Below are 8,204 nucleotides of genomic sequence, written 5' to 3' on the forward strand. Positions count from 1 at the left end.
AGGCGGCAGAACCACTGAGATAAATCCCCAGCCCTCCTTGGGATTATTTTATGTAGACAATCTCAGACCTCTGATATGCCGAATAAGAATAATAAGAACAGGATTCTTAATTTTTCCCTGATCTTAGGGCTAAGTGTTTAGCTCTTCACCATTAGGGGTGATGCTACCAATGGTTTGCCTTTTAGTTTGTTGCAGATGCCTTTATCAGGCTAAGGAAGTTTCCTTCTATTCCTAGATGGCTGAAAGTTGTTACTTCTATTATGAATAGACATAAAATTTTGCCAATATTTTTAAAATTCTTTTATTGGTACATTTTAGGTGTAGAACACAATTACATTTCTCATTGGGAATTGTACCTTTACAGAATGCATCTTGGTTCTTATTTTTTCCCCATTCCTAGCCCTCCCTTCACCCCCTCTGCCCTTCCCTATCTACAAAGACTTTATTTCCATTTTTTCCATTTCTCAGCATTTTTCCTTTCCCTTCTCTCCTTTCCCCTGCCCCTCCCACTACCCCTACCCCTTTGGATCTTTTCTTCCTATTTTACATTGTCAATTATTCATTCTAATCATTGGTACATTTTAGGTATACAATATAATGACATTCATCATTGGAAATTTGCACCTTTACATAGTCTCTCTTGGTTCTTATTTTTCACCCTTGTCCAGCCCTCCCTTCAACCCCTCCAGTCCTCCCTATTTACAAAGATTTTGTTCCTATTATACCATTTTCCCATACTAATCCCATTCCCTTCTATCCTTTCCCCTAGCCCTCCCACTTCCTTCCCCTTTGCCCCTTTTCTTCCTATTTCATATTACCTATTACACATTTTAGTCCTTATTTACACTTTCACTTACTCACACCAGAGAAACTATTCGGTATTTATACATGTGTGTCCTATTTATTTCACTTAAGAGTATCACCTCAATGTGCATCCAATTAGCTATAAATGTCTCTAATTTCTCATTTTTTATGGCGGAGTAGTACTCCATTTTATTAAAAAAATACATTTTCTTTATCCAGTCTCCAGTTGATGGGCATTTGGGCTGTTTCCAAGTTTTAGCTATTACAAACTGCTGCTATGAACATGGGTGCACATATATCACTGTGGTATGATTCTTTTAATTCTTTGGGGAAGATCCCCAGCAGTGGAATAGCAGGGTCAAAGGGGACTTCCAGTCCTAGTTCTTTGAGGTATCTCCATACTGATTTCCACAGTGGTTGTACCAGTCTACACTCCCACCAGCAGTGGAGCAGGGTTCCTCTTTCCCCACAGCCCAGCCAGCATTTGTTATTGGTTGATTTCATGATAGCAGCCATTCTTTCTGGAGTGAAGTGGAATCTCAGCATTGTCTTCATTTGCATCTCTCGAATGACTAGTGATGTTGAACATTTTTTCATGTATTTATTTGCTATTTCTACTTCTTTGTGTGAGAAATGTCTGTTCATTTCAGATGCCCATTTTCGGATTGGGTCTTTAAATTTGAGAGGTCTGATCTTTTAAAGTTCTTTATAGATTTGAGATAGTGGACCTTTGTCTGAGGAAGAGCAAGTGAAGATTTTTTCCCACATGGTGGGTTGTCTCTTCACACTGCTGGTGGTTTCTCTTGCTGTGCAGAAGCTTTTTAATAAGAATAGATCCCACTTGTTGATTGTTTGTGCTAGTTCACAGGCAACTGAGGTTATGTTCATAAAATCTTTTCCTACATCAATGTCTTCAAGACTTCTACCTAAGCTCTGTTCCAACTGGTTCAGAATTTCTATTTTAATATTTAGATCTTTAATCCATTTTGAGTTTAGTTTAGTGCATGGCAAGAGATATAGGTCTAGTTTTAATCTTTGGCAAGTTGAACCCCAATTTTTCCAGCACCATTTATTAAAGAGGCTATCTTTCCTCCACTGAGGGTGTTTGGCTCCCTTATCGAAGACAAGATGGCTGAGTATGTCTGGCAATTGTTTCTGCATCTTCTAATCTGTTCCACTGCTCCTCAGGTCTGTTTCTTTGCCAGTACCATGCTGTTCTTATCACAATAGTTTGTAGTATAGTTGCAGGTTGGAGATTGTGATACCCCCTGCCATGTCTCTGTTACCTAGAATTGCTTTTGCTATTCTGGGTCTCTTCTTGTTCCAAATGAATTTTTGGATTGTTTTCTCAAGGTCCATGAAGTATACTGCTAGGATCTCAATTGGAATTGCATTAAATCTATATAGCAGTTTTGGAAGTATGGCCGTTTTCACTACATTAATCCTTCCTACCCAGGAGCAGGGGATGGCTGTCCATTTTCTGATATCATCTTCAATCTCTTTTCAGAGTTCCATAGTTTTCAGAGAAGAGGTATTTGATTCTTTTGTTAGGTTGATTCCTAGGTATTTCAGTTTTTTGGATGCTATTGTGAAAGGAATTATTTGCCCTATTTCTCTCTCAGTGAGTCTGTCATTTGTGTAGAGGAAAGCTATTGATTTTTGTGTGTTGATCTTGTAACCAGCTACTTGACTGAATTTGGTTATTAAGTCTAGAAGACTTTTGGTGGAGTTCTTGGGGTCTTCTATATAGAGTATCATGTCCTCTGCAAATAATGACAATTTGACTTCTTCATTTCCTATCTTTATTCCTTTTATTTCTTTCTCTTGTCTAATTGCCGTGGCTAATGTTTCCAGAACTATATTGAACAAGAGGGGTGACAGTGGACATCTTTGTCTTGTTCCTGATTTTAGTGTGAAGGATTTCAGTTTTTGACCATTTAGCATGATATTGGCTGTTGGTTTTTCATAGATGGCTTTTATCAGTTTGAGGTAGAGACCATCTATTCCAATTTTTTGTAGGGTTTTTTATCATAAATGGGTGTTGGATTTTGTCAAATGCTTTTTCTGCATCTATGGAGATAATCATATGGTTTTTGTCCTTGGCTCTATTGATATAGTGTATTACATTGATTGATTTGTGTATATTGAACCATCCCTGCATCCCTGGGATGAATCCCACTTGATCAGGGTGTATGATCTTCTTGATGATCTTCTGCATTCTATTTGCCATTATCTTATTAAGGATTTTTGCATCTATGTTCATTAGTGAGATTGGCCTCTAGTTCTCCTTTTTGGTTGCGTCTTTGTCTGCTTTGGGGATCAAGGTGATGCTTGCTTCCAGGAATGAATTTGGGAGTATTACTTCCCTTTCAATTTCACTGAAGAATTTAAACAGTAGTGGCAGCAGTTCCTCTCTAAATGTCTTGTAGAATTCCGCAGTGAAGCCATCAGGGCCTGGGCTTTTCTTAGTTGATAAGTTTTTAATTACATTTTCAACTTCATTGGTTGATATTGGGTTGTTCAGAATATTTAGGTCTTCTTCGTTCAAGTTTTGTAATTCATATGTATCTAGGAATCTGTCCATTTCTTCTGTGTTGTCCATCTTATTGGCATATAGGTTCTGGAAGTAGGTATTGATGATCCTCTGGATTTCTGCTGGGTCTGCTGTCATTTCACCATTTTCATTCCTAATTGCATGGATTTGGGCCTTTTCTTTCCTTTTTCTGACAAGTTTGGCTAAGGGTTTGTCAATTTTGTTGATTCTTTCAAAGAACCAACTCTTGGCTTCATTGATTTTTTGTATCCTTGTCTTAGTCTCCATTGCATTGATTTCTCCTCTGATCTTTATAATTTCCTCCCTTGTATGAGCTCTGGGGTTGTCCTGTTCTTCTTTTTCTAGAAGCTTGAGGTTCAGCATCAGGTTGTTTAATTGGGCTCATTCTGTTTTCCTAGTGTGCATATTTACTGCTATGAATTTCCCTCGTAAGACAGCTTTCATTGTGTCCCATAGATTCTGATATGTTGTATTGTCATTGTCATTTAATTGAAGGAACTGTCTGATTTCTTCTTTAATTTCCTCTGTGACCCACTGGTTATTCAGAAGTGTGTTGTTCAATTTCCATGTGTTTATGAAACTGAAATTTTTCGAGTTTCTTTTGCTATGGATCTCCAATTTCATCGCACTATGGTCTGATAATACACAGGGGATAACTTCAATTCCTTTGCACTTACTTAAACATGTTCTATGTGTGAGTATGTGGTCTATTTTGGAGAATGACCCATGTGCAGCCAAGAAGAATGTGTATTCTGATTTTGTGGGGTGGAAGACTCTGTAAACATCTGTTAAGTTCATTTGTTCAAGAGTTCAATTGAGTTCTAGTATTTCATTACTTATTTTTTGTCTAGTTGATCTATCTATTTGTGACAGTGGGGTGTTGAGGTCCCCCACTACAATTGTATTAGTGCATATATGACTTTTCATGTCCGTTAGTATTTGTTTTATACAGTTGGGCACACTAGTGTTTGGTGCACAGATATTTATGATTGTCATCTCTTCCTCTTGGATTCTTCCTTTTACAAAGATGTAGTGTCCTTCTTTGTCTCTCTTAATCAGTGTCGTTTTGAAATCTACTTGATCTGCCAAGAGGATAGCTACTCCTGCTTTTTTTCGGGTTCCTGTCGCAGGGAGTATTGTTTTCCACCCTTTAACTTTCAGTCTGAGTTTCCTTTTGAATTAAGTGTGTTTCTTGTATGCAGCATATTGTTGGATTTTGCTTCTTGACCCATTCTGTCAGTCTATTTCTTTTGATTGGTGAATTGAGACTATTAACGTTGATAGTTATAACTGAAATGTATTGACTTGTCATTGCCATGACTTTTTCTTTTTGTTGGGTTCTCCCCCTTTCCATTTAATTTCTTGTCATGCCAGATGGGTTCATTCTGCTTTGCTTCCTGGGGTTGTGATTCTCAATGTCTGTTCCTAGGTTATTGTGTAAAATTCTTTGGAGTGCTGGTTTGGTATTCACGAAGTTCCTAAGGTGCTCTTTTGTCATGAAAGTATCTTATGTCTCCATCCATTTTGAAAGATAGTTTTGCAGGGTACCTCAATCTGGGTTGGAGGCTGTTTTCTTTTAGGGCTTGGAATATGTCACTCCAAGCTCTTCTTGCCTTAATGGTTTGTGTTGAGAATGCTGTGATTCTGATGGCCCTTCCTTTGTACGTGATTTGTTTCTTTTCTCTGCTTGTAGAACTTTGTTCTTCTGTTGAGTTTCTGGAATCTTAACAATTATATACCTATGTGTAGAGTTTTTGATCAAGGCTATTTGGAGTCCTATATGCCTCACTTATCTGTATGTCAAGCTCTTTTCCCCTGCTTGGGAAGTTTTCTTCCATTACTTCTGTGAAGAGTTTTTTAATGTTGTTTGCACTCTGTTCTGCTTCTTCATTGACGTCAGTCAGTCTTATCTTATTCTTCTTTGCATCATCTAGCAGCTGCTGGATTGATTTCTCATGTTCCCTTATAATTTTGAAGCAATTTTTCTTTTCCTAGTCATTAATTTCAATCTTATCTTCTATATCTGAAATTCTGTCATCACAATGGGTCATTCTGCTGTGTAGACTTTCGATGGAGTTTTTCATCTCCTGGAAATCTATTTGCATCTGTTTTATGGATTCTATTTGTTTCCTATGTTGTGATTCCATCATGTTCCTCAGCTCCTCTCTAGATTTATTAATCATGTCTTGCACTAGGGGCACAATTTCTCCTGTCATCTGAGAAATTATTTCTGATTTCATTTTTTCCAGATCCCCTTTTTTTGCCAGTTCAGTGGGTCCAGGTGGTTGAGTATCAGAGTGTTCCATCTCATTTCCCTTTGGGGTTGCTGTAGGTGATCTGGAAGTCTGATTTTGAGACTTATTTACATGTTTTCTCATTTCAACTGGGGGGGGGAGGGGTGCTGTTGGTGCCTGCACGGATTACCTCCTCTGAGCTTGGAGAGGTGGGACAGGGGCCAGGAGCAGTGGTAAGGATGGCGTCCCAAAAGCCCTATCCTCTGGGCTGGGAGCAGTGGGAGGGATGGTGGCTGGGAAGCCCCTTCCTCTGGACCAAGAGCATTGGGTTGGCTGCTCAGAAGCCCCTACCTCTGTGCCAGCAGCAGCAGGACTCAGTACCATGGTCTGGTGGTCCAGTGTCCTCTGTGTCTGTCTTTGTACTGTGGAACCAGGTGGCTGTACAGAGAAGCGGGGCGGGCGGAGTGGGGGGTGGTGTTGTCCAGTGGATTGTTGCCGGGGCATGGGCTGATTTGGCATGTTCCGCAAGACTCTCGACCTCAGTAGGGCATGCACAGACCTGCCTGTCTGCAGCGGGCTCAAATTTTGCCGACTTTTTTGGCACTCTTTATTTCAGGGTGGGGAATGAACCCAGAACCTTCGTGCTGAGCAACATCCTTTTACCTTTTTAATTTTTTATTTTGAGACAGGGTCTTGCTAAGTCAGTAAGTTGTCAGGCCGGGGTTGAATTTGTGATCATCCTACCTCAACTTCCCAGAGTGCTGGAGTTATAGCTGTATGCCACCAATCCCAGCTTTTTTCTGCACCTATTATGATCAACTGTTTTAAATATTATAATGAATAACATTGAGTGATTTTTAAATGTTTAGTCATCTCTGCATTTCCACAATAAACCTCATTTATACCATATACTATTCTTTTTATGTTGTTTAGTTTCATTTGCTAAAATTTTGTTAAGGTATTGTATATATGTCCATGTAGGATATTGCTGTGTGGTTACCTTTTCTTGCAATGTTTGTCTGGACTAGGGATTTGAGTAATACAAGATCATAGATGAGTTATCTACTAAGGAAATAAAATTTATAGTTTAAAAACTTGGTACAAAGAAAACTTCAGGTATCAAAGACTTCACTGTTAAGTTGTACATGCTATTTAAGAAAAAATATCAATCCCACACAAATTCTTTGTGAAAATTTAAGAAAATGAACAACTTCCTACAATCTTCTACAATGCCTTGTGCATTACCATTATTTATTGTATTGGGTCATATTAGAATTTTCTTTTCATATATTTTCTTTTTCCAATACACATATAATTGAGGGTATGAACCAAGTCTTTCATAATATATATATCACATTTTTGTAATTAACATGTGTATGTTTGTTTGTATATTATACATATATACATTTATATGAATATTTTACATATATACTCATATATAAAAGTCAGTCTATTTTTATCAGTTCTTTAAAATGAAAATTGTTGGCATCATTATTGAAATCACTATCTGGGCTTAACCTTATGAGATTTAGAAAACATTTGGAAAATTTTTGAACCCGTGAAGTTAATGCTTGTGAGGAAATCCAAGTTGAGAGCAATGCTAGTTCTACATTTTCTGGGGCTTAATTAAAAGAAAAAATATATTGAGATTTATCAAGCTTGTTGTGATTATTGGTCTATCCTATATATTCATGCACAAATGTCTAATTTTCTTCCATATTTCTTTCATCTTCTTTAGCATTTTCCTTTTTGAAAAACAGGCTACATTACTGGGCACATTTGAACACCAGCATTAGTCATGGACGTGGTGATTCATCAGGTTGGCTTATAAAGTGAAAGCAGCCTTGCCCTTCCTAAGCATAGACTGTTGGCAACTCTCTTTTCCCCCCTCTGAATCAGACGTGTATTTGTTTGAGTAATCAAGAAAGAACTGTCTGTCTTGTGACCTTAGAGGCTGGTGAAAGGGAACAACTGAGTGTTTTTGGCATAGGAAAGTTAATAGAACAATGCAAATCTGTAGACCAGAGAACCTCTCTGCTTGGCTGCTTCCTTTGGGCAGACTTGAATGTCACACAATCCTCTGATTGCCAGCAGGATTTTTCATCCTCAGTGGAAAACTATTTTAACATAAGCAGAATGGGTTTCAGGTCTTTAAAAAACATGCTTAAATTCTCTCTGTGTTCATTTTGCTAAATTCTTTACCTTTGATCTGCAGTCCTTCCAAAATGAGCATTTTTTGAATCCTGCTGGGATTACAACCAGTATGAGACAGCTTTCCAATGTGGAAACCATTGGGAAAATAACCGGGCTGGGGAGTGACTGAATGAGCCTAATGCAAATTAGGTGAGGCAATTAGACCACACAGAGAGGATGTTGAAACCATCTCAAAGATAAGCAAGAGGGGTGATAGCCAGGGAGCCCAAGAATGTTGAATGAAATGACAGATCTGATAACAATAAAGCCAAAAAAGTCTGGCAGAGAAAAAGGATTCATTTATTCATTTATTCATTTCAAATTCATAGATCCTATTTGCCTGTTAATCAATTGGCATTTAAAAAATACCGGTTGAAGGAAGTCCAAATATTTGCTTTTAAGTCTCTCTTTCTCTCTCT

This window comes from Heterocephalus glaber, unplaced genomic scaffold, assembly GCF_053883595.1.
Source record: "Heterocephalus glaber isolate CG9 unplaced genomic scaffold, H.glaber_assembly_v1.0 deba00000546, whole genome shotgun sequence".
Lineage (NCBI taxonomy): Eukaryota > Metazoa > Chordata > Mammalia > Rodentia > Bathyergidae > Heterocephalus > Heterocephalus glaber.